At 47.9% G+C, this 27,338-nt stretch overlaps 1 protein-coding gene across 7 annotated transcripts in view; it reads left to right on the top strand.

The window, feature by feature from the left end:
• Window positions 1-27,338, top strand: part of USP40 (ubiquitin specific peptidase 40) — a 703,484-nt gene that overhangs the window by 184,983 nt on the left and 491,163 nt on the right. The gene's annotated exons all lie outside the window — the stretch shown is intronic.

Below are 27,338 nucleotides of genomic sequence, written 5' to 3'. Positions count from 1 at the left end.
CACGTGCTCCAACTCTTCTATTCAAGTGAAGGGGTCGTGAGGGGGATTGTGCTCGGGATAGGGATACCCGGGAACCAGGGACTCCGCTAATGTACCTCTGGACCGCCCTTGCGTCCCACCCAGCCCCTGAGCCGATTACGCACCTACACAAGCCACGCACCTCCCCCGGGTGAGTGGCTGGGCGGCTCGTGGGATCGGTGGCCTCCTGGCGTATCCTCTTCAGTCGGGGCTCCTCTTCCTCCACGGTGCGACTCCTCCGTCCTGCTCGTTTCACTGCTGCGCCGTCCTTTCTCCTCTTCTCCTCTCCAGGTGTACAAGCACACCTCGTCGTCCCGGACTTCCGCTTTTGACGGTGTTCCGTCAATCCGTAACTCCGCCCACTCGTCCTCTCCCTGAAAGTTAAAGGGCCAGTCTCGGTCGTTCTCCTGGGCCGCTGCAACTTCTTCTCCTGTCCCTTGATAGTCCGTCTGCTGAGGGATAGAAGAGGGGTTAATGGAAACACTTTGCGGAGTCTTTGGCAAGGGTACAGGTCCTGAACCCCCAACGGGTAGCCACGTCGGGGACACCCCATTACAGGGGGCCTAGCAAAGACTGAGCAGGGCTGTGGAGGAAGGGAAAAGAAGTGTGTTAGTCAATTCCCGCAAGATTAGCGGAGCAGCAACGGCACAAGGAGCCTCTGAGGATGGGGGGACTGCTGGGGGGTCCTTGGTTTGCTGGCACGGGACGGTGGGGTCGATCAGGGGCCGGTGGTGGTTTGTGTTTGGGACGGTATAGGTGCAAGGTGGGGGGAGGCATGCGAGGAATGCAGGGTCAACAGAAGGAGGGGCTTTGACGAGAGCATGGTGGGTCGCCACCAGGGAGCTGCCCCCCTCATCCCCCCTTCCTGTGCTTGCGGAGGTTAATTAACTGGACAACGGACAGAACTGCTGGGCCATAATGTATTTATGTGATGCGACTTTATATAGCGCAAACTTTACCTGAACATGAGGACTAAGGATTACATGCGTTACATAAAGATTGAGGGTTAATAGGCAGCGAAAAAACAATTCTAGGAAATAAGAGGTGGTGGGTAAATTGCTCGGGTTTCACATCGTCACATCAGAAATTAAGGCCAACGGCACCGAGGGATGGGGGGTGACGGCGGGGGGCTCGTCATATGCCCTCCTCGACATAGTACTCCAAAGGCCTCTGTACAGCGCGGAGTGTGCCATGCTAATAGGAGGCCTTTGGTGCGTATTCCAGCTAAATTAGCCGAAAGTGAGGCAGGTCCTCTGCTACCTACCTCGTCCGTGCGCAGGACATCCCGGCTGGCTCGTGCTGTTTTTTGGTTAGGAAAGGCCTTCTGTGCGGAGAGCGCCAGCGAAGTCAACGAAAAGGAAAGGCAGGGAAAAGCCAGAAATGGTACACTAAGTAAGAAGGCCTCTAGTGCCAATACAAAGCACAATAAGTATATCGTCCTGGATTGCGCTGCAGGGATACAAAGGAGAGTTGCTTAGAGGGTGCGGGTTGGATAATTGGGGGGTTGCTTCACCCTGAGAATGGGGGTGCCCAGGTTTCATGAATGGTTTGGGTCGACGTTTGGTGTCATCACTTTCTGTGGAGGAGGACGGCATTTAGAGCTGGGATGGCGCTCGGAAATTTGGGTCGGGACAGCACTGTGTAGGGGCCGTGGGAGGAGAGGCGGCAGGGGGCAATTCAAGGGGAGGGGGGTGGAGGGGGGTTGGGCGCCGGGGAGTGCTCGCTCGGTTTTGTGGCCTGCATGGTGGTCTGCCCAGTGCCTGCAACACTTGCGCCCTGTTTGGGACTTTCGGCAGTATTGTGCAGTGGTCCCCGCACCGTTAAATAGCGCAGACTTTACCCGAAGGCTTCAGAGCGCGTCACAAGGGGAACAGGAAGATACATGGGAAGAAATTACAAGTGAACGAACTACAAAAGGAAAGGTTAAGAGACAGGAGGCAAAAAGGGACAATTGTGAGCAAATAAAAATGCAAGGGGTAAAAATGTCTACTACAGGAGACAAGAGAAGAAGAGAGCACGTAGAACGAATGAGGGAGGCTGAGTGCGAGAGCTGCAGTCAATCCCGGCGCAGCCCTCTGATGACGCGGCGGGAATGGCTGAAACTTTGAGCCAACCACAGCGCGGCACAGAGGTGACGTAGGTGGAGCAGGCAACAGCGTCCTAGGGTTCCCGGGCTGCTGGCGGTGCTTCTAATGGCAATGTTGATGGACTCTGACACGGTGGTGAAGTTGGGGGGAAGTTCACACACCATAAGAACCTCGGGCCAGGAGCGGATAGCGCTTTCCCTGCAGCGCTTCCCAGTTTTGTGTGTGTGTGTGTGTGTGTGTGTGTGTGTGTGTGTGTGTGTGTGTGTGTGTGTGTGTGTGTGTGTGTGTGTGTGTGTGTGTGTGTGTGTGTGTGTGTGTGTGTGTGTGTGTGTGTGTGTGTGTGTGTGTGTGTGTGTGTGTGTGTGTGTGTGTGTCTGTGTGTGTGTGTGTGTGTGTGTCTCTGCGTGTGTGTGGGTCTGTGTGTGTGTGTCTCTGCGTGTGTGTCTGTGTGTGTGGGTCTGTGTGTGTCTGCGTGTGTGTGTGTCTGCGTGTGTGTGTGTGTGTCTGCGTGTGTGTGTGTGTCTGTCTGTGTGTGTGTGTGTCTGCGTGTGCGTGTGTCTGCGTGTGCGTGTGTCTGCGGGGAATCTGAGGCAGGGGATGGGCACGGCACTGGGCGTGCGCGCCCACGAGGTGAAGTCGACGCTCGTGCCCGGCCCCTGTCTCACATTCCCAGGAGACGGGCGGCTATAGTTGTCGAGCTGGACTCCAGCATGCTTCTCATGCTTTCTCCAGGCTCGACCTAAAAATGAGTGTGGACAATTTAGTCTATATTTACTTCCATACTAACAAGGTCCCTGACCAATTGCTAAATTGGGTTTCCCTTGTTGTTTGGAACAATAAAAAGAAACAGATCACGGCGGCGTGTTCGCCATGCACAACCATAACCGTACTTAAAATGTACGTTATACCACAGGGTGTGGACATAGGTTGGCCGGATACAAAACATTTAAAAACACAAGGTGAAAACATTCTTGTTCAAGTAAACAAACGGGGTCCAGCATCAATGGAGCCAGCGTTTCCCAGACAGCAGAACCGGCTCCTCAGTGGCATTGCCGAGGTCTGAATTACATTTATGCTAAATGAAAGAGAGTCTGCAACAGTGAAACCAAACCCAGTTCTATCCATCTCTCTGCCCATAGCTTTGTGTCCGTGCACATACACCAGACAAAACCAATCTCCCTGTGTCTACCAAAAATAATGTGTTCTTGGGTAATGTAATTGTGCTCATAAAAAGCGCGGATATACCTACGGGTCAAATTGGCAATAAGTAAAACTGCAAAAACACACACACTTACACAGGTAGAAACCTGACATAGTGGAGTGCGGCTCTATCATAAACCATGGCTATCAATTTAATAAGCGGGCGCTGTTTCTCAGTTAGCTTCCTATATCCCACACCCGTTTACCTCACACATAAATTGATAGCACTGCTTAATTTATCAAAATAATTCGAGTCTGTGCCCAAAGAACTCAAAGCTACTTTTTATTCCAAACAGCAGAACCGGTTCCTTAGTGGCATTGCTGAGCTTTAAATCACATTATGCTCAATGAGAAGGGAGTCGGTGGCAGTGATACCAAATCCAGTTCTATCCATCTTTGTGCACGTAGCTTTGGGTGCGCTTTCTCATTGAAAGGGTGTAACACGGAGTAGTGCTGCGCCTTATAAATTATGTTGAGCAATTTGTTCATTAGGTAATAACAGTGCAGCATCTTCATAAACCAGCAACAGCTACATTGGTGGCATTCAAAGGGGCATGCTAGTATATTAATATGTGTTCATGGCTTAAACCCCGGCCAGTGCGTCAAATAAAGTAGCAACAGTAGCTACAGTACCAACAGTGACTGCTCTACACAGCAAAATAAAGGCATGCAAACAATTGGATCTTCCATTTCACTTACTTGAGGGACACCCACAGGCGATCGGCAGCTGGTTAGTTGAGTGACTAAAAACTATAAGATCCGCACCACTTAGCTGTCGTACATTCCAGTGTTGCTCACTAGGTGCGCAGGACAGATTACACGGCTGGGGGCTGCATGATACGAACAAGTGTCTGCTTGCAGGTTTAAAAGCATATGGAGCCCTCGTTTTTGTATAGTTAAATTGCTTGTTCTCAAAACATCAGATCCCAAGCTGCAGGAGCGCTGGATATGTCAGACGAGTGTCTGCTTAAAGGTTTAAAGGAGTGTAAGGCACTCGTTTTTCTGTGTTTTTACAAAAAAGGCTATAAAACATCACGACAGTTAACAAAATAGATGTGTCTGTGCCTGGGAGGCACTCCATCAACATCACTTGCTTCAAAGAAGAAAAAAACAACAACCAAAACAACGGCATCATGTGTTTGTACCTGTGGAGCATTCCGTCAACATCACAAGCATGAAATAACAAGACTCGGCACACTGAAGAACGAGGCCTGACACGCAAATCGTATTTCCGGCCGGGAGAAAGGAGAGGCGTGACACGCACGAAGGAAGAAAGGAAGGGGCGGAGAAACAACGGAGCGGACTGCCGAGTCTGGACACAGGGAGGAACAGGACGAGAGGAGTATAACAGACCCGGTGAGGGGGGGGCGTCGGGGTACATTGACGGTGCCCGCCCACCCCCCTTCCCCCAGTGATGGAAGCCCTGCGTGTGCCCGGTGAGTGGGGTTGGGAGGGTGTGTGTGTGCGCGTTTGTGTGTGATTGTAAGCCCTGCGTGTGGGGGTGGGGGCGGGGTGGGGGCGGGGGGGGGGTGAGTGTGTGCGCGTGGGAATGTGTGTGCGCATGCGTGACTTTGCCTGTGTGTGATTGCGAGAGCATGTGAATGGCAGGCTGGGGATGTGCACGGCAAGGTGCGCGCCCTCGAGGAGGAATCGGAGATAGCAGAGGCGCGAGCCCGAACGCTGTCTCACATTCCTCCAAGCACGCCAACAATAGGTCCATCGCTACGCTTCGCTCGACCTAAAAAGGTATGTTCTAAGCAATATCTCAACATGCCTAGCAACATCATGGTGTAGTCATATTGTAGCAGGGATTTGTCCCTGAAAAAATGCTTGCATGCCTGTTGTCCCAGCTCGTGATCAATACACGAGGGGTGGGGGGGGGGGGGGGGGGGGGGGGGGGCGGCGGTCGGTGAGGAGGGGTTAATGCTCTGTTTATGGACTTTAGGAAGCAGATAGAAACAAGTTGCCAATGGGCTCCGTGTCAACAAGAAATGAAACTCATCAATGTCCAAAAGCCCCTTATGCCACACAGACAATATAAAGTGATACTAAGAGATGGTCTGCTTGTACTGAATAAGTGATACCTTTTGATAATTGCTAGACATCTCAAGCTGTCTACAGGCTTCCTGATTATACCTATTCACATCCCACAACACCACATTTCCACCGTTGTCAGCAGGTTTGATGACAAAGGACTGGTTCCTACTCAAAGTGTCTATAGCCTTCCTCTGACCTTCTGGGAGATTTTTGCCAATATTGTTATTACTGGAGCACCACTGGTCCCCCATTACCATCTCTTAAAATGTATTCAGTTTGTCATGGGGTTTGACCGGGTTACATTTCAACTTTGGTTTAAAATCGTTCCAGCTGGGTCTGTCTATTTCCAGGCCCAGATTACATACCTGATCCCTCTCTGTCAACCAGTCTCTTCCACCAAACTCAAACTGTCTCAGGGTCCCTAGACCTTCTATATCTCTAATACATAGGCTATCAAAGGTGCAGTCATGGGACTTTTCAAAAGTAGTTAGTGTCTCCGGTTTGTGTCTTCTGCTCTTCTTCTCACACAACTTCAGCTATTTCAGCTCGCGCACAAACAGGAATATATCAATTAGGTCTTGGAATAATTTAAATTCATAATTGGGCAGAAAGAGGGTCCTAACTTCAAGAGTTTATGTTCCTCCTCACTCAGTGGGGAGAATAAATTGATCACTGTTCGTGTTTCGTAACCCATCATGTGGTCTTCTTTTTCTGCCATGCAACACCACCTCTTTGCTCTCTACTTGTGCCTCCCTTCCTTGACTTTTTCCTCCTTCGCTGATGACTCCTCTTCCTCTTGGGGACTTTCTGTGAGGCTGATTTTGTTGTAAAAAACAATATTCTTCTAGAGTAGAGAAAGGAGCCATATTAGATGTGCCAGATGCCTGAGGATCCCCCATATCAGAATTGTTGCTAGAACTAGATTTGGATTTGGCCATTTCCTGCTGTCTGAGTGACTGGGTTTGCTTGAATTCTTTCTCGGCCACATCATATTTCCTACCAAAGATCTAAATTCTTCCAGGGGCATAATTAATCTTGTCTCTTAGGAACTTACGTTTTTTCTTTGTCTTTATCTCCTCATGTTTGGAAAGACTTAATTCAAGCTACTTCAGGAAATTTTGCACCTCATTCTCTTTCCTCCTTCAATTTCTTAATATCCAGTTCCAAATCCTTAATCCCCGAGGTACTCTGCCCATCTTTATGTAAGTGTTAAGGGCGATAACTTCCCAACAGTGGTTAATCTCTTGTCTGCACAATTTTTTGTGATGAAACTGATCTTGTTTTAGGTAGTCGGTAAATTCAAAGCACCATTTCCAGTACCGCCAGTATGTCCTGATTTATTTTCATCAAAAAGTTCCTTTGCTACATTTATTCTCTTGCGAATAGCTTTGAACATCTTTCGTCCAAGCAAATCGTCTCTCCAGTGTCTTTGTTACAATGATGACCAATTCATATTCTAACTTATTTGTATCCGTTCAATATCGAAATGGCAGAACTCGTACCAGTAAAACAGGAATCACTTCCTTTGAGAAAGTGCCCTCTTTCTGCATGGTTGACCCCACTTTTTGCTGAATTGCTGATGTGCTTTGACTGAGTGTGCCCTGGGCTCCTGCTAATGGTGTACCCTGGGCCTATGTTCTTTTCCTAAAACTGCATTGAAGCCTAAACCCAATTGGCATCTCTGGCCACAGGTCTGCCCCTGGTAAATGGTCCCACAGGTACACAGGGCGCTGTGACCAGAGAAGGCCTCTAAGGGCTGCAGCACTTATTGTGCCACCCTTAGATGTCCTCTACCACGACACTCCCACACTGCCTTTGCAGGCTGTGTGTCTTGATGCAGAACAAAGTGAAGAGTCGACATGACACACATCCCTGTGTACCTTTCCTACAACCCACTGCCCTGGCCTAGATCAGTCACCCCTCTAGCTGGGTGCACTATACCAATGGTGAGGATTCAGGTGCATGAACCGTGTACCCCTACAGTGTCTAAGTCCATTGTTGGACAATGTAAGTGCAGTGCTGCCATTAAGGGTATATGGTGCTGGGAGTTTGTCATTACGAACTCCACAGCACCATAATGGCTACACTGAAAACTGAGAAGTTTGGTATCAAACTTCTCAGTACCTTAAACCCACACTGATGCCAGTGTGGGATTTTTAATTTTTTTTAAATGAACTTTATTGAACTTCAATACAGTACAATGAAGCATAGAAATCAGAGATATTCCTTCTATTAGTCCTTGAGTATAACATATAGTATTACAGTTCAATAAGTGTTCTTGGTACTCATTTGTGCTACATACATGTTTGTATGTGGCCTTAACCTTTACTAAGTATTACAATACCTTGTGACATCGGAAGTGGTTCCCAAATGCGTATATATCTTCTCTCTCAACCCCTCCCACTGCTTAGGGAGTCTTTTAAACCTAGGTCATGTAATCTTCCACAGTGCCTCGCTCAACAAACCCAGCTACATTATCAGTTACACTCTTGCCTACTCCTGTGCTGTAGAGTCTGTCCGCTCGTCAGTGCTCTTTATAGTGGCTAAATATGTATTATATAATTCCCAAAAGACGTGGGGGAAGGAGTTCACTATAGTTTTCAGTCTGCGTGCAATAATATACCATATCTCTTGACCAACTTGCTAGTGTAGGGGTCGGACCACAGGACTAGCACATAACCACTCTACGTCTAGCTAGCAGCATCCCCATGTCCACCAGTTGTATAGTGGGATTTGGGACCTGCAGCGAGTAACCCAGTAAGGCCAGCATTGGATCAAGTGTCCAGGTCATAGTGAAAAAGTCCCCCAGGGTCTTAAAGATCTGGTTTCAGTAGCTGGAAACCCCCGGACATAGCCATGCTAGAAACAAGTAATCAGCCGGGTCACTACCACAGCGTTCGCAATCATCAGTGTCTCGCAGTCCATACCTATGCAGCCTTTCGGGGGTGTAAAACATTCTGTTTGTGGAATTTGAAATTATTTAACCTGTGACGGCCCTTTAATGAGATTCATTTCATGCTCTCACAGCACTACTTCCACATTCGATCATCTATGTCTTTGCCTATAGCCGCCTGCCATGCCAGTCTAGCTTAGTGTAGTGGTTGGCCCTATAGCCCTGAGTTAACTTGTATACCTTGTATACCATCTGTGTCGTCTATTCCGTTTTTATCATAAATGTAAGTGCAGCCACCTCAGGCGACTCAGCTAGGTCATTTCCCAATATCTCTTTTAATGATTCTCATTCGGTGATATTGAAACCTGTTAAGTAGTGTGTCCTGCTGTCTCTTTTTCTCCACTGCATCCCACCTCTTCACTACGCCCCCCTCAAACATTTTGCCAATCGTTTTAATGTCTATGTCCGTCAGCGTCCAAGTAACCCCTTTATCTGCAGGCTGGAAGCTAACGGCACAAATCCAGGGGAACCAGAGGAGAATACAAAACAGCACCAGCTTGCAGCTTCAATAGATGATGCCAGTCATGTACTGTTGGATTGTTTGAATCTAGAACTCCCGATCTACGGTCCTGAAGTGTAAATAGAAGTGCCGGCAGCGGGAGTTGTGCAGCCACCACCTTCTTGATCTGTACGTGTGGTGTGTCTGCGGGGTCATGGATCCAGTAATGAGCGTATACGGTCTGAGCTACTCTATAGTACAGCTCTAGGTCCGAGCGTGCTTCCCCCGCCCAAGCTGATCTGATTAATTAAGATGTAAGGGTTTTAAAAAAGGACCATCAGGATATTATTGAACAAGAACTGAGGCACTGCGACCATCTTCATGATCGGAACCCTGCCCGCTTGTGACCGTGGCAATCGTATCCAGCGTTCCACATCAGTTTCTAATTTGCTGATCACAACTCCATAGTTTTCCTTTAGTATGGTCTCGGATTCTATGCGGATCTCCGTCGTCCATTGTAGAGGGAAATCTGGGGTAAATTGTGTTGTAGTAGGAGTAAGGGGAATAGATTTGGTCCAGTTCACCTGGAGACCAGACATTGCTCCAAACTTGACTACTTCGCGTAGAATTATTATTTATTTATTTATTTATTGAACGGTTTTCTATAGTGCGAACAAGACCCTTGGGTATCCGAGCGCTTAACATTACATGAGGTAGAATAGGAAACAAGTCTTAGTATAATGAGATCACAGTAATAAGGTGTAGTTAGGTAAAACTTCCATAAAGGGTTAACGAGGAAGAAATAAAATAAAATACAGTATAAGGTTAAATCCGAATATACAATGTCTTGAGGTTGGTTTAAGAAATAACTATATATGGCGTACGAGGGCTTCCCGTATATGATTGATTTTAAGTGTCTTTTCCTGTGCCTTCTATATTCTCCAGTTCTGGGGTTAGTATCGAACTTACCGCTGATATCCTCATAAAGCTAGTGATTTTCTCTTTACTTACCTTGTTGTTATATCTTGGTCACCTCTATGTCAAGGTGTTCGTGACGAACTGTCTTGCCTATGGAAGAAACTTACTTATTGGAAGGATATTAGTTTCCCTCTTAAATGTTGCTGTGTTTGTAATTTTTCTAAAGTTCGGGGGAAGTGAGTTCCAGATTCTAGGGGCCGCTCCTGAAAATGCTCTATCATAGGTTTTTTCTTCTTGAAGATGGGTGGCCTCAGTAATTGTAATGAAAATTGTAATGATGTCTTGTAAAGCGCCTGAATCAACCCACATGGGGTATCTCCGCGCTGTAGACCGCTGGGGAACCCGTCCTGGCTTTCCCTGTGAGATGGTCCCTACTGGGTATCTCCAAGTTGAAACCAGGCATCCCCGGCGTACGTGGGGGGCCGTTGTGGAGATGAGGTAAGCTAATGCCCAGAGTTTCCGAGTGTGATCCCTGGTTAGAGTAGGCACCGAGGCGAGAATTATGGAGTCCGCTGACCCTGGTCCACGACCCTGCTGCGTCGGGAATTGAACCCTGGTCCCGGGCCGTCCTCTGCTTCCAGGTCTGCCGCCTCTAACCAGTGAGCCACACTACTCCACAGTTCCTTGGCACTCCTGGCTGGTCTATTTCCTCCAGATATTTTAATTTTTTGGGCAAGGTATCTCGGTGAATTGTAATGGAGTACTTTGTGGGTAATACATGCCATTTTTAGTTGAATTCTAGCTTCGTAAGGTAGCCAGTTTAATGCTTTCAGGTGTGGGGAGATATGGCCGAATTTCCTCGTTCCGGTGATGTCTTGCTGCTGCATTGAGGCAAGCTTTTAATGGTGCTGTAGACATTTTTGGTAGACCTGATGAACTTGTACATCCATATTTGATCCTTGAAATAACCAGTGATTGCACTGCTAGTTTGAGATCCGCCTCAGATAAAAATGGTTTCACTTTTCTTAAGTAGTTCAAATGAAAACGGGCGCTTTTTGCCATTGATTTGATGTGGGCTAGGTTCTCATCCAGTGTGATTCCTAGTGATTTTGCTGAGTCAACTGGGGTAGGGGTGCAGTTTAACACCGTGATCATTTTGGACCATTCCTTCACTTCTGAGTGATTCTTTTGTGGTGAGACTAGTAAGAATTCTGCTTTGTGCTTTTAGCTTCAGATGATTGATAGTTAACCATTTTAGTGTCATTTTTAGGGCCTCATTCATTAAATTGATGTCTTCCAGAGACGCGATCTTGATGTATATCTGCGTGTCATCCATGTACATGTGGTAAGATATTTTTGAGTTTCGTAGAATAACCTGTATATCGAACCCCTTACAGAAAAACAGTGATGGAGATAATGTAGATCCTTGTGGGATTCCAAATGAGTTAGAACGGGAAGGTGAGAGTGATTGGTTGACCAGGAATCTTTGCGCTCTATTCTGGAGGAAGGATTCAAACCATTTCAGCACTTTACCTGATATTCCCATCCTGTCATTGAGCCTGTTCAGTAATTTTTCATGATTTACCGTGTCAAATGCAGATGACAGGTCAAGGAGGATAAGCAGACAAGTTCGATTTTGATCTAGGGCTGAAGTGTGTCATCGACTATGTGCAAGATCGCTGTTTCTGTGCTGTCCTGTTCTGAATCGGGATTGGCAGTCATCCAATAGTGAGAAATTGTTGATGTGTTGGCTCAGTTAATTTTGCACACATTTCTCGATTAGTCTGGCAAGAAGAGGGATATTTGGTCACTGGGTGGTAGTTATTTGGATCTCTTGAGTCCGCTGTAGGTTTTTTGATGATCGGGACTACTTAACCTGTTTTTAGACATTCTGGAAGGCTCCCCTGGGTTAGAGAGGCGTTTACAATTTTCTTTCCATATTGGAATCACTATATGGTAGATTTCTTTCAGGCATTTTGATGGTAGTGGGTCGTTATAGTGATTGTTAGGTTTGATGTCTGATAGCATTTTGGCCATGGTATTCTGGTTCAGTAGTTTGAAGGTGTCCCATTGAGCCATGTTTTTTGTCATATTATCTACACTTTTCGACTGGGAATAAGTTTCTTTTCGATGGGGAATAAGTTACGTTCAGGGTCTCTGACATAAAAAACATATCGTCAGCGTATGTAGATATTACTAGTTCGTACCCCGGAAAGCGAATACCTCTGTGTCTGGATATTCCCCCAACGCGCAGGCAAATGGTTCCGTGACCAACGCATAAAGTAACGGGGAAAGCGGGTATCCCTGTTGCGTACCTCTGGTAATTTGTATTTTGTTGTTACCATGTCGCCTATTTTTATTCTGGCTATTGGGCTGTTATACAAGACTCCTATCAACTGCAGGAAGACGGTCCCTAAGCCAATTCTTGTCAGTACTTGCTACATAAAATTCCATTCGACCGAGTCAAATGCTTTTTCCATGTCTAGAAACACGGCTACGACCTGCACGTCCTGTCTTGTATGTTGAATAGACCCGGAGACTGTTGGTAAATTGTATAACAAGTTTCTACTGGGGACAAAACCGGCCTGCTCTGGCGCTACCAGTAGCGGGACAAGCGGTGACAGCCGATTCGCTAGTATTTTAGCATATATTTTTGTGTCCACATTTAATAGCGACAGTAGGCGATATGACGCACACTCTGATGGTGGCTTATCTGGCTTCATAGATGGAGGCATCTGTCCGCTTTAGCTGATTTCCTCAAACAGTGTGCGCAAATGTGGTATAAGTATGTCTTTAAACTCCTTGTAGAAGGAGACCGTTAAGACATCGACGCCAGGGGCACTGCCCGCCCTCATTCCTGACAATGCTGCAGCTATCTCTTTCGTTTCTAGCGGTTGCATGAGGTATTCACGGTGCACATTTGTCAACCAGGGAAGATTTATATGCGTCAGGTAGTCTATTTTCTGTAGAGCCTGTAATGGGCTCTCCCTGCTCGTCATGAACTACTGCCACACCCGTTGTGTCCCTGCGTTTCTTTTAACAGAGAGGCCAGAACCAAGTCTGGCCTCTCTCCTTCTCCATTGGTTCGAGCTGTGGCATATTTGCCAAGGTGTTTTAGTTCTGAGTCAGTTGTGTTATAATACTCCTTTGGGAGTTCCTGGAATTCAACCTGCGCATGCTCCTCAGCGCCAGAGAGAAACCCCTGTTCTAGCGTCTTCAGTCTACCCTGTAAGTCTGTAAGTGATTTCCTACGTGCCTTAAGTGCACCAGAGTGCTTGGACATAGCAATCCCCCTGATAAAAACTTTAAATGTTTCCCATACCACTGAAAAGGTATCAACCGACCCTATATTACATTTGAAAAATGTGCCTAACACTTCTGAGAGCTCCGATTTGAACACTGTGTCCAGTAGAGAGTATGGGGGGAATCGCCAAGTGAAAGGCGGGATATGCTTGCAAGGAGCCTCTATGACCGGTAACACCGGAGAGTGATCCAAAAAAGTGCGGGACAGCACCGCTCAGCCGCGGATCTGTGTTTGCAAGTTCCTGGAGGCTAGCCAGTAGTCAATTCCAGTATGTAAGTTATATTGAGCTTAGTATTGTGTATATCCCCCTTGGGTAGGAGATCGCGTTCTCCAGACATCACATAAGTCTAAGCCCCTATAATTTCTCGGGCAGCTGCTGTGATTCGCCGGTTCGGGCCACCCGACCTGTCCAATTGCATATCTAATACGCAATTGAAATCCCCTCCCCACAGCTCGTCTTCTCCAGGACTGTTGTGTAGAACTTAAAGTTGTCAAAATCCGGCCCATATAAACTATGATCAGATCCAGTCCTTTCCCAGTGCACCTTGATAAAGTGTAAAATCCCTCTGGGTCCGTGTCCAGTGGCTCTAGGTCCAACCCTGCTTTTGAGTTGATCCAAGTGATCACCTCTCAAGCATGCGTTGTGAACCCCGCTACATGAACCTTACCCTGCAGCCCTCTGTAGTTAAACATACCACTATGTATCAGCAATTGCGATTCTTCGCAAGTGCTATACCAATACAATGTCTGTTAATGTACGTCAAAACTTTCCTTAGTTTTTTGTGATAGTTTAGGCCTCTGACGGTCCATGTCGAGTTTATTAATCCTAGTACGGTGCGTCTGTGCCATAGAGGTTGTAGTAGCTATATCTGTCACTTAGTGCGTGTGCTTGGGCGTCTCTATGCATCATTAGATAGAAATACAACGTACGCATCAGTTGGACTGATGGCCTAGCAGTTGTAATAAAACTTGTACTGTATCCCTGTGTCCCCTCTCCCCCGCTATGAGAACCCCAACTCTGCATTGGCGAAATTCCCCCATCCCTCCCATTACCTTTGTAGCAGAACCAACCTTTGCTTCAACGAGCATTAAACATAAACAACCATATTTTAATTAGTGGTACACACACTGGGGCAGATGTTGCCCAAGCTCTGCCCTTTCCGTCACCCACCAAGTGTTGCGCCTATTCCCTTCGCCATCCGGCGTGCATTATGCTATCAGTTCAGCATTACCATATATACCCATAGAACTAGTTGATGTGGAAGTCCACTCATTGCATGCCTCGCTAGTGGTTATGCTTGGCCATACTGCGGCATGCTGTCCTTATGTCTACCATAAACCCTCAACCGCCGCCCTGCACCAGCGCCACCATTTATATCCCTTCCTATCTTTAATCGCGTTTCCCGCCTCCCCCCTAACAAAATTCTTATCTGCTGTGTAACGGGATTCTTCAGTCAGTCCTGTTCCTCCAAACTTTGCCCGACAGCTCCCTCTTGGTCTGACGGGTCTCTGTTAGATTCTGTCTTTTGCCCATTCCTTCAGGGCTTTTTGCAACGTTTTAGGGTCTGTGAAGATTCAAGACCTTCCCTGTCTATTAACTTGTAGTTTCACCAGATATAGCATGGCATAATTCAGATTTTGTTCTCGTAGCTGCTTCTTCAACGGTGCAAACTGTCTGTGTTCTTCCTGCACACGAAGCGTGAAGTCCGGGTAGAGTGATTGCAATGATTGTTTCTCTTGAGCCGCTTTCAGTGCTGCATCGCGCTCTCTGCAAATTAATAGCTTGGCAATGATCGGCCTTGGCGGTGCTCCTGGGGGAAGTCTCTGGCCAAGCGATCGGTGTGATCGCTCTACTATGAACATCGGGGAGAAAGTGTCTCGGCCAAATAGCGTCTTCAGTAGTTTCTCCACAAATAGTTCCATGTTGCTTACATGTGTTGACTCCGGAAAGCCTGTAATTCTAATGTAGCTTCTACGGGAGCGAGCTTCGAGGTCTTCAGCCTTTTCTTGTAGGGTGAGCACCAGCTTACCCATCTGCTTTTGTTTGGTATTCAATTCTGTCTTCGCTTCTTCCATTTCTGTGACCCTTCGTTCCGTCATGTCTTGCCTCTCCGCGTGCTTGTCCATGCTTTCTGTGATTTGATCCTTGCGGAGCCAATGTGTCCAATTTACTATCAATGGTGGTCAAACTTTTTTGTAAGCTCTTCTGCATCGCAGCCAAGATAGTGCGGAGATTGCCTTCAGTGGGCTGTGATTCCTGTGCGTGCTCGTTTGTGTCCTCTTCCAGGTCCTGTTCACAGAGTCTAGACTTCCGTTGCTCAAAGTGGACCTTTGGTTCTGTTTTATCCACCTTCCCCATAGTCGCTTTGTCAATGTGTCTATTCCCCTCCAATAGTGGCCCCTTGAATTTATGGGGGCTGTGGTGTCTCGCTCTTAAATTTTCCTTTCCAGGCGCTCTCTGCGACTTTTCCAGAAACATGGGCTGTGGCCCCTTCAACGGTGTTTTCAGTGTTCCCACGTGGAGGCGGAATGGGAGACTGGTATTTTACCCTGCTAGCAGCCTTGGACTCCAACAATACACTAGTGGCGGCCACGCCCTAGAGCCTCTACTACCAAACCTAGAAGGTGTCTGGTGCTAAATGACTCAACAGCCACTCCGCAAGCCCGCAGTTCTTCAGTCAAGGCTGCTCATGTCACCCACCAACATCCAGTGGAGGTTGAGCAGAGCTTAATAGTCCGGTTGCTGTTGTCCTTACACCACTCCCCCGCCAGGTACGACGTTCCTCGCAAGCCAGGCAGGCAAGGCCACAAAATGGCCGCTCCAGCTCAGTCGCTTTGGGTCGAGGCGCAGCCACTAGTTCAGCCCAGGGAGGAGGAGGCAGCACTCTTCGACGGGCTGGGAGGACTTCGAGTAGGCAAGTCCGGCCACCGCATCCGCATCTCAAGCAGCAAATTAACCGCAAGGGCCCAATCACCTGCTCTTGGTCTTCTCTCCACAACGCACTCCGCACGCAGTCTCGAGGAATGGGCCACTGAGCGCTCGTACCGCAAGCTGTGTTCCTGCAGCGGTACCACATCCAATCTCCGAAGCCCAGCCAGGCCGCCATTGTCTATCACCAGCAGTTCCGCAGCCAGTATCTCGCTGTAGCCCCTCCGAATCCGTTCCAGAGGTAGTGCACGCGTGTTTCCAGCCAGAAATTCACTGTCTGTACTGGGAATCGCGCGCCCGGTTACTACGCCATTCACCAATTTCATTGTTCTCCATGGCGACAGGTGAGAGCAAGGCAGCTCTATAGGTGCACAGCGGCCTCCTGCGACGATGCCAGCTTATCGTGGAATGATATCTTAGCACTTAAGCCGGATAATTTTCGATTAGTTGGATGGCTCGGCAGAGCTCTCTTTCTATGCTGCCATCTTGAGCTTAGGTAAGCTCCGCCCCCTCGTCCGTGTGGGATTTAATGAAAAATGCACACAGGGCATCTTAGAGATGCCCCCTGAAAACTAACCTACCACTAGGTGTCCAGGCTGAGTGGCTGCTTTCAGCTGCCACCACCATACATGTTTCTGGACCACTGGGTCGAGAGCCTTCTGCTCTCTAGGGCCTAAAACAATGCCCGTCCTGGGACGAGGTGCCAAGCCTCCTCCCCCAGGATGGTCACGGTTCACAAAGGGGAAGCTTCAAAGACTTGCTGCCTTTGTGAGCCTCCCCAGGCCATTTGCTGCTCTTAGCAACTGGTCCCCACTGGTTCTGACCCCCACTTTGGGCTGGAGAACCGGCGGGAAAAACAAGTGAGGAAGAGAGGTGTGCCCACCTCTGCCAACTCCACCCCTCAGGTGGGGAAGGTGAGGTGAAGCACAACTCTCAGTCCACTCTTTTTTGAAGATAGGAGGAACAGGCTTATGCCCCACTCCCATTGGAGGGTGGCATAATAGGGGGTGTACCCACCCCGGGGAAGGAACCCATTGGTCCCTGCCTTCTACCTACCTGTAACGCCCTTAAATCTAGTATTTAGGGGCAACCCTAAACCTTGCTTCCTCAGACAAGAACCTGCAAGACGAAGAAGTACCGAACAGCGTGCAGCAGCTAACAAGAGGAAGACGTCCACAGACTTGGCCTCAGCCCTACCGGCCTCTCTCCCCCTCGAACCTGTCCTGCAAAATCCCAGTGTGTCCTGCAGCCAGCCACCTTGAAAACCCTGAAGGATCTGCCTGCCTACAAGCACAAAGACTTTGTCTCCTGTGAACACCGAATTTGTTCACCTGCAACCTCTGGCTCCGGCCGGACACTGCGGATCCGCCCCACTCTGCACCCGCCGTGCATGGCCTGAGCACGAGTGGTCAAAAACCATAAGGAGGTCCCCCTGGCGAGCCTGAACCGAGATCCAGCGACCCCTGACCTGCCTCCAGCCGATGCCTGCACCCTAAATCCAGAAGGCCCACCTAACCGGGACCAGGAGCTGGTAAGAAGATCCGACCCCAAAAGGCACCCGTGCACCCGACGCCCCACAGCCTTGTGTGCCCAAACGGATGGTGCCTAACCAACCCCTAACTTACCTCTCGAACTGGTGTTCCCATCCAGAAGACCTTTATCCCCAAGCCGGCAGTGTCTTTCCAAACCGGAGGATCTCCATTGAAAAACAACAGGGCGTCCGGCGTCGAACCAGCACTCTGCACCCAGCTGCCCTAGTGCCTCTGAGGGTGCATCTTTGTGCTACTTTGTTTCCCTATTTGCCCTGAGCTAAAGTCCACAGCCAAGTAGCCGGCTAGTCAGCAGCCACCAACCGGAGGCCCCCTATCCCCCATTGGAAAACAATGAGCCTCAGCACTCTGCACAGGCCCGCCCTAGTGCCGCTGATGTTGTAACTAGAGTGCATCCTTGACCCTGGGGGACTCCTGAGTCTGCCCCCAGAACCTCAACCTCACTACCAAATACTTACCTGAAAACCGATGACACTATTTTCCTCCATAGGATAACATTGACTGTTTTTCTGTGAAAAGTTTCGAAGTGTGGAGTTTGAGAAAACGAAAAAAATTCTTTAAAATTGCATAATGTTTTTCTTACCTGTTTTCTGGAAATGTCCCAGAGTAGTATATCTAGGTATACTACTCTGTGTAAGCCTAGTAATCTCACTTTTACTAAAAAGCCTATTCAAGTATACGTACTGCATTTACTAAGTATTGCATTTCTTTGCATCCATACTGTAAATCAAACTAAAGTGCATATCCAATTAACATCCAAACGGTATTTCCATTGCATTACTACTGTAATGTATTTATTGCTTACCTGTGCCAGGCTTGCTTGGTTCTTGAAAATAAGATAATTAAAAGAATATATTTATGCAAAAACAATTGGTCTGAAGTTCAATAGTATGTTCCATAGAAATCATTATGCTGCAGCCAACGGATAGTCACCCAGAGTTGTGTGAGCAAACCCGTGGGACTCACTCGTACCAGCTACTTTCCTGCTAACATCCATTGGAATAATGCGTTGTTGGGTACTGGCAGCAGGGGACAGGTAACTACAATTAGCACGCCACTGTCTTGCTTGCATCCGACCTCATCCACCCAACGGAGCTGGTGCAGAGTAGTGGGAGCAAGACCATATATGCAGAACAGGGAACACTTCTCTTTTCAAAATCCCTATCATCAAAGCTTTCATGAAAGGCCTTAAAATAATAATTCTTCCCTGACTGCTTCTTACACCAGCCCGGAACCTTAATGTTCTCCTTGCAAAGCTCATGGGCCCTCCTTTTGAATGACTACTCTTTTGCTCTCTAGATTTTCTCTCTTGGAAGGTCTCCTCTGGTCCCTAAGATGTGTTAGTCAATTGCAGGCTCTTACACTGCTGGAGCCTTTCTTCCAGGTCCACAGTGACAGAGTTGTTCTTAGGACTAACCTTAAGTTATTAGCCATGGTTGCCTCACTTTTCCATCTCAACCAAACTATAGAGCTCTCTGCCTTTTTTCCCTCCTCCCAGCCTGACTCGGTAGCAGAGAGGGCACTACACACGCTTGATTTTAAGCGTGTCAAAATGCACTACATTGCCAAGACCAAATGCTTTAGACGCAGCAGCTTTTAGACGTTGCTGATCCTCATAAAGGTTACCCTATATCAAAGGCAGGGAGAGCCAGGTGGATTGTCAAATAAAACTCCATCTGCTACTTTATAGCCATGAGAGCCTGACTAATCCCTCCCACCCTGTACACATCTGCAAACAGGACACTGCTATGGCTTTCCTAAGGATAATCCCCATAGCTGACATTTGTAAACCAGCTTCATGGTCCACTGCACTCGCATGCAGAAAACCTTACTGTGTGGGCATTCTAGCAGACCATCAGTCTAGAGTCCGACAAAAAGTCTAAAGAACTCTGTTTCAGACAATTGCTTCATCTGCTGACTGACCAGCCTTAATGGTGTTACCTCTTTACAATCTTAGCACAAGGTGCATACCTAGAGCAGCACATGATACTGACAGAATATGTTACGTACCTTGAAAGCAACTGTTCATAGTTTGTGGTGCTGTAGATTCACATGCATCCTTTTGCTCTCCTGGGAGCCAGTGGTTGCGCCCGAGATCCTCCATTTTAACTTTCTTTAAATCACATTCATGGTCACCATACTGTCCTACACACTACTCCATGCTTACTCTAACACCCTGGGTGAAAAAAACAATCTTAACAATGGAGTCCGTGTCCTTGCGCATTGCCAGCTATAGAGGGAGCCACATAAAAAAGTGGGACTCAGAAATAAGTTGCAACCATTTAAGACCAGCACTAGATCACTGGAGCATGCAGAACATAAGAGTCTACAGTACTACATGCTATGAACAGACCTTACAGGGAACGTACTATATTCCTTTTTGTGTGTGTTTTTTTAAATGAAAGCAGCTTTTTTTCATTCTTTGGTTCTTCCTAACATGAACTTATGTAAAGTATTTTTTTAATGTGCTTCTAGCAATTGTTTTAGAGCTACATAGTTGCAGACTTTTTATTTTTGAAAACTTTCAAAAACGATACCTTTTCAAGGGCCTATTCATCAGTATGGAGACAACTCTTTTGTTTTCCTCAGCAGAGCACATTATTTTCTTGCATTGTATGCATTAAGCTACACATATGGACAACTGCTTTCTCATGTACCCGAAGAACATCTACTGAGACTCCCTTGTCTTTCTTCCCCTAACCCTGACTCTTCATCTCGGCTTGAGAATGCTTGTTTGTCATGATCAAGCACCTACCTGATTTACACCCAAATATCCAAAACGAGTAACGTTAAAATGCTGCACTACTTAGTTCATTAATTTGCATATCAGTTACATACCTAAACATTGTCCTTTCCTGTTGGGTAGGAGAAAAACTTCGAAGCAAGTGACTCTCACGAGGTTTTCAGGTGCTTTAGAAGTTTTCAGAATTTTTGCAACATCTTTGCTTATTTTCTCTGCAGATGATGGAGGTTTTGTGCTGCATTTTTGCTCCCTAGTCACTCTGGTGCTAACTTTCTTGGACATCTTTTTTTTTGCTTACAAAGCAGATGTTTATGCTGTAAATGTTCTGCTCTACGTAGAATGAAACTCAAAATGGTGTCTTTCAAGAGTGTTATTTATTCTAGTGGTTATGGACTCTTTTATTGCAATTGAGGACGATGTAACCAATAAGACCTTTTTTCTTTTAAGAGCTTTATGATTTGAGTAGGGTTCACATCCGAATGCGAGTTCTTTTCAGAATATTGTGGTACCAAGAACAAACGCTGCAATTTTTAACAGTTGTTTTGATAGGAAAACATATAGTACTAAATCATTTTCTGGATGTAAATACCATCAAACAAACATCTGTCCTGTGTTTACTGTAAGCATGTTTTAAGCCGAATCCTAATGAGTCACTGCAGAGTCTTGATTGGTTCATAAGGACGTCTTCTAATTCAAGGAGTTTTTGACTTTCTGGAATAACCCAGCTCCCCATTGGCAGCCAACCCCAGAACCTCAAGCCTTGCACAGCATGGGTTGCCGCAGGGCCTGCACCCAACCCACCCCGGGTGATCAACTCCGCTACACACGGCAGCCTTTGACTGTGCGCAACCTGTTGGCTGCTGGCCTTGGTTCAACCTTTCGTGGGTAGGCCAAGACCCACCAAGCACAGCTAGCCCGACCCTGACCCAAACCCTTTACTGGTGGTTAACCCTTGCTGCATACGATGCCTTGGGCCATGCTCTTTTGTGTTTTGTAATTTTATTTCAAGATTTGTGAATCTTATCACATAATTTGCCGGATCATGGACCACTGTTGGAACTTCCTCTGGGTTGCAGATCTGTGGTTTAATTTGTGTACCCCGCCAGTAGGGCAGCAAGGACTTTAATGCTTGCATGGGTTCACAGTCCTGTGCCTGTGAACCTTGCACTGCGATCCACAAACCACGTAGCAAAATTAATATTCTAATTATTTTAAGAATTTAAACATAGGAGGGGTGGTCCTCTTGGTGCACCCTACATTCATGATCAGGGTGTACTTGCCCTGCCCCTTAAATGCCCTTTCAAAAAAAATACTTAGAACGCAGGGATCAATCAAACAATCAATCAGGAGTTTGTTAAAGCGCGACTACTCACCCGTAAGGGTCTCAAGGCGCTAGGTGTGGGTGGGGGTGCGGGGGGGGTGCAGGTTCCATTCCATCAAGGAGGGGGTCTGTAGAAGAGCCAGGTTTTGAGGTTTCTTGCGAAGATGGGGAGCGATGTTGTCTGTCTGAAGTGGAGCGGAAGGGCGTTCCATGCTTTGGCCGCGAGGAAGGAGAAGGAGCGGCCTCCCGATCTGGTCTTTCTGGTGCGGGGGACCACGGCGTAGGAAAGCTGGGCTGATCGTAGGGTCCTTTGGGGTGCGTGGAATTTAGGTCCTCTGGTCCTGCAATGTCGGTTACACCATTTTACACTGTGTTGTGGCCAGCCAGTCCGAGTACTTCAGATTCATGGAACTCAAATGAACAATGGGATAAAAGCTCCTACGTCGGAAGGGATTTGAATATATTTTTTTTAATTTATGAATATGCGGAGCTCCACTAAGCCGTATTTGGAGAACTCTGCAAATTAATGGTCCATATTTTCTAAAATATAACTTTTTAATGCTCATTCTGAGACACTTTTAAAATGTTGATTCCTCAAACTGTGTAAGGATTTACACCAGACAAGGCAAATGCGCTTCCTTTAGTGTATTTCTATCTTCATGTCAAATTTGGTGTAATTCATAGCCACTTTTTCTGTATCAAAGAACAAAGAATACTTTGGGAATTAAAATGGGAAATGTCACTTTCAGGATCTCACTCTTTTTAGCCTCTACTTTACAGATCTGCTTGAAACTTGTCATGGACGATCCAAAGTGAATGCATTGGTCTAGGAAAAATGTCTTGCTGATTCGTTGAACAGCGCCAAAGTTATAATCAAAACAAAAAAGTCCTTTCCAATGAACAATCTGACCTACTATAATACACAGGTGCTATCTCCGTATGTGTAATATGCAGCGTATTCGTGCAGATTCTCAGAGTGTAACATGCTGATATATTCCTTACCCTAGAATATCCCTAGGCGTCAGACTGGATCCGGAAAGCTTTTGTCAGTAGTACCCCTGCGCGTTGATAGGCATCGTTGTACGGCTCTGCGTGCGCCTGTTGGCGTCGTATATGCTGAGATGACATAACTGGAGCTACTTAGATGCGCCCACGCACACTGACATCAGTTCTTTCTTTTTCTGCGCCAGCTCGCGCAGATCTGGAGAGAGCGTACCCCGTCACTTGTTCACTAAGTATTTTTTTGTTATATTTTTGTGAGTACACTGTACCCCTGGAGCATAGGGATGCCCGGTTTCAAGGTTTGCAATGCCTGTCCACGCACGATATTGCTGACGGACCCGCACCGTGAGTGTCTCTTCTGCCTGGGTCGCAACCACGACACCGAGTCGTGCTCCCACTGCCGGGTCATGGCCCCGAAAACTTTGGGGGAGCCTGCCAGAAAGTGGCTGAAGGCCTGGGAGTGGGCCCCACATTGTTCCAGGCCCCGGACCCGCGGGAGGTCAAGGAGCAAGCACCATCATTCGAAGTCTTCGCACTCTGAGTCAGGTAAGGCGAAGCACAAAAAATCAAAGAAGCGTCGCCGCTCTTTGTCCTCTCCTCGCCGGCTGCGGGATGCGACTGAGGGGGCAAGTGGCACCGCCCCTGCGGCTCCGATGGAACCTAAGCAGTTACTGTTGGTTTACCCACCTTTCCCGGGTCCATCGGCGACTCTGGCCGTATTGCAAGAGTTCGTGTCTGCAATGACATGTATCTTCGGCCCGTATGGCCCCATTGGCACGCCTTCAGGCCCCGCGGGACCCACTGTTCCGCGTTCCTAGAAGCGCCGGCTCTGGCCCCGAGGTCGTCAACGCCCAGAGTCCTACATGGCTCTGGCTCCCCGTTCATGCTGGTGGACCCCGTATGGCCCCTAACGGACATCGATGACGCCGGCGGCGGCGGCGGTGACAGACGCCGGCGTTACCTGGCATTACCTGCGATTCACTGTGGGCCTGGAACATTTTCAGTTCACCATGCTCCCCTTTGGCCTTACCAGCGCCCCTCGGGTGTTCACAAAAGTGATGGCGGTGTTCGCTTCGCAGCTCATCTGCCCAGATCAGGTGTTTCAGTCTTCTCCTATCTCGACGACTGTTTGTTCAAGGCGGGCTCGCCCCAGACAGTCGTCTCCCACTTCCAGACTACGACTGACCTCCTGCATTTGCTGGGGTTCTCCATCAACATACCGAAGTCGCACCTGATTCCCTCCCAGAAGCTCCTCTTCATCGGACGGTTCTAGACATGTCACAGTTTCGGGTTTATACTCCCAAATAGCGAGTCCAGGATATTCAGGCTATATTTCTGATCTTTCAGCCCTTGTCCTGGGTTTCGGTCAGGATGACCTTGAGGCTGCTGGGACTCATGGTCTCCTGCATCCTGCTGACCAACCATGCCAGGTGGCATATGCGGACTCTGCAGTGGGACCTGACGTTCCAGTGGGCCCAGCATCAGGGGAACCTGTCTGACTACTGCTAGATCTCAGAAGGCACTGCTCAACAATTGCAGTGGTGGCTCACGAATCAAAATTGGGTCAGCAGCAGATCCCTCTCCCTTCCCCAACCAGAGCACACAGTGGTGACAGATGCGTCCCTCCTAGGATAGGGTTGCCACATGGGAGAGGCGGAGATCAGAGGCCTCTGGTCTCCGGCAGAGTCCCGGCTCCATATCAGCCATCTGGAGCTTCGGGCGATCCTTCTTGCACTGAAGGCATTCCTTCCCTCTGTCAGGGGAAAGGTGGTGCAGGTGTTCACGGACAACACCACCGCCATGTGATATTGCAACAAACAGGGCGGGGTAGGGTTGTGGAGCCTATGTCAGCAGGCTCTGCGTCTCTGGACATGGCTGGAACGTCACAGCATTTCCTTGACGGTTCAACACCTGGTGTGTTCTTTGAACGCCAGGGCGGACGAACTCCGCCGCCGGTGTCTGATGGATCATGAATGGTGTCTTCACTCGGAGGTGGATCAAGGTCTCTATCAACAGTGGGGAGAGCCTTGGTTCTGTGCGTTGAAATTTCCAAGGCGACACTCGCTCGGCGACGCTTTTCGTCTCGAGTGAAGTTGTGGTCTGTTGTAGGCCTTTCCGCCTATACCGCTTCTACCCAGAGTGCTGAAGAAAATAAGGCACGACCGGGCCCAAGTCCTCCTTGTGGCTCCAGACTAGGCTCGAAGAGTTTGGTATCCCGAGGTACTCAGTATGAGCCTGGATCCACCATTCTGACTGCCTCTGCGGGAGGATCTTCTGTCGCAGCAGCAGGGGACGGTTTTCCACCCGAACCTGTCTGGCCTCCACCTACATGCGTGAAGATTGAGCGGCGACAGTTTATTCCATTTGACTTGCCTCCCGAAGTCTGTGATGTCATTCTGGCAGCCAGGCGTCCCTCCACTAAATCGGTATACGCTTGCAGGTGGTACAAATTTGTGGCATGGTGCACAGCCAAGACTGTGGTTCCCCTTTCTGTCCCTCTTTCTGAGGTCCTTTTGTCCCTTCTTTCTCTGGTCCAGAAGGGTTCTGCTCTGGGCACCATCAAGGGCAATATATCGGCCATTTCAGCCTTTCTGAGACTTCCAGATCAGCCTTCTCTTTTCAAGTCCCCTGTTGTACAGAGATTCTTAAAAGGCTTTACGCATATGTTGGAGAACCGGCTCCCCGGCTACAGTGCATGGGTAGTTTTCCAGCGCTCGTTCGAACGAGGACAGGACAACCAAAATTGAGGTGTCTTACGCCAGGGAGATGACTGAAGCAAGCGCTTTTAGCCAGTCTGGTTCCACTAGCCTTGGCGGGACTTCGTGCTCGCATATTGATTTAGTGGTTGGTAGGCACGCTCCACCCACAACACTTAGTGTAGATAGTAGTTGGTCCTGAAGAAATGCACTGTATCGCTTAGAACACATCGCATGAAACATAACGACCACTGATATAGAGTAGAGACTTGCTCCCCTGGACCCTTTAGCCAGAGAGCATCCACTCTGGTTGTTTTTAGTAAGGTGGGTTACCACTTTATTAAAGTTCTTCTGTGGACTACCCAACCTTTTTTAACCACCCACACACATCTACACACCCCTGTCCCTAGGGCCCTCACACCCATGGCACCATACGGCAGGAACAAAAGATCTCTGCTAAAGAGCCCCTTTATGGGTGCCCGTCGGGTATTGCACCGCCGACCCGATGAGGAGGGAGCCCATATGATGAAGCATGACACCTAGCTTGCTGAGTGTGTGAGGACTCTAGTTTCAACAAGGAGGATTCCATTTATGTGTGCCTTCACTCACTTTGGTTCATCTCTCCCCCCTTTTTTAAACTGGGGAACTGCATACTCTCTTTTTCGTCTAATTAAGCATATGTTCCCCCCTGTTCCTTTCATAATGCCTCAGTGGGACTTTGTTGGCTACGCAGGCGCCGAGAAAGGCTAGGCTGTTCACAAGAGGACTATCTCCTGCTGGGTCGTCTTGTGTATCAAGGCCTGTTATTCTATGGCTAAAAGCCTCCGGTGGGGCAGCGTGCCCATTCCACCAGGGCGACAGCAGCTACTACTGCATTTGGATGTGGTGCCCCTCTGCAGGACATCTACCAGGCTGCCATGTGGGCTTCGCTGCACACTTTTACAAAGCATTATTGCTTTGACAGTCAAGTCCGGAGAGAGGGCTTCTTTGGCCGTTCTGTTCTCCGGGACTCTCTGGTGTGCTTTTAGTTTGCAGACCCACCACCGGGGCTGGTATTGCTGGGATATCTATTCTAAGGTAAGGAATCTTTCACTAATGTGTTTCTTTCAGATGAAAAAGTGACTTACGTTCGGTAACAATATATCTATAAGAAACATTAGTGAACGATTCCTTACCGTCCCATTCACCCTCCCCGTTCTGCTAACTGATTTCTAGGGTTAAGGTCATCCTTTTGGGCCCTTGTTTCAATGCACCAGTGGTCAGTATCTTGCATGGCTCTGCGTTCCTGTCACGGAAAGTTGTGTTCAGAACTGACGTCCGCGCGCACGTGGGCGTGTCGAAGTAGCTCCAGTGACGTCATCTCTGCGAATACGACACCAACGACGCACGAGGAGCTGTACAACAACGCCTATCGACGCGCAGGGGTACTGCTGGCGAAAGCTTTCTGCATCCAGTCTGATGCCTGGGGATATTCTAAGGTAAGTAATCTATCACTAACTAATATTTCTTGCATATATATCGTTACCGAAGGTAAGTAACTTGTTCTTTAATACTGGTGGGGAAAGTGATGTGGGTCCATCACTTACAAGAGGAAAAGCCTTGAGTGGACCACTAAGCCACTCCCCTTCCATCAACAATAGTAACAAGCATATTACAGTCTTCACATTTGCATATACGGTTTAAGCCATGCAATTTTCATGCTAGTGGTTAAAAGAAAAAGATGATTGACCTAACCAGGAAGCAATGGGTTCAATTTATGAAGTAAGGTAAATCATATTTAAGAGTTCTCTCTGTATCATAAGGAGCATTGTTTCGGTGTGTAAAGCAATTTTAATATTCAAACTGGGAGGTAGTAAGGAACATTGTCCTATCAAGTTGCCTGTATTGCAGAAATTAACTTGAATTTGACTTTGCACTGTAGTAATAAATGTGTGTTGACCAGTGCAGTTGGCATACGTTACTGAGCCACATTTATTTGAACTACCATTGCATGTTTATATATAGGTGTTTGTGTGTGTGTATATATACACACATATGTCACACATATGTCTTAAGATATATACGCTTATGTATATATCTGTCAATGTGTTTTACGCTTGGAAAGGTAGCTGTAGAAATCGTTGAATGTGTAGAGTGTTTTC

This window comes from Lissotriton vulgaris, chromosome 2_1 (genome assembly GCF_964263255.1).
Source record: "Lissotriton vulgaris chromosome 2_1, aLisVul1.2, whole genome shotgun sequence".
NCBI classification, from domain to species: Eukaryota; Metazoa; Chordata; class Amphibia; order Caudata; family Salamandridae; genus Lissotriton; species Lissotriton vulgaris.
Note: the sequence above shows the minus strand (reverse complement) of the source record. Positions and strands in the feature narration are given on the sequence as shown.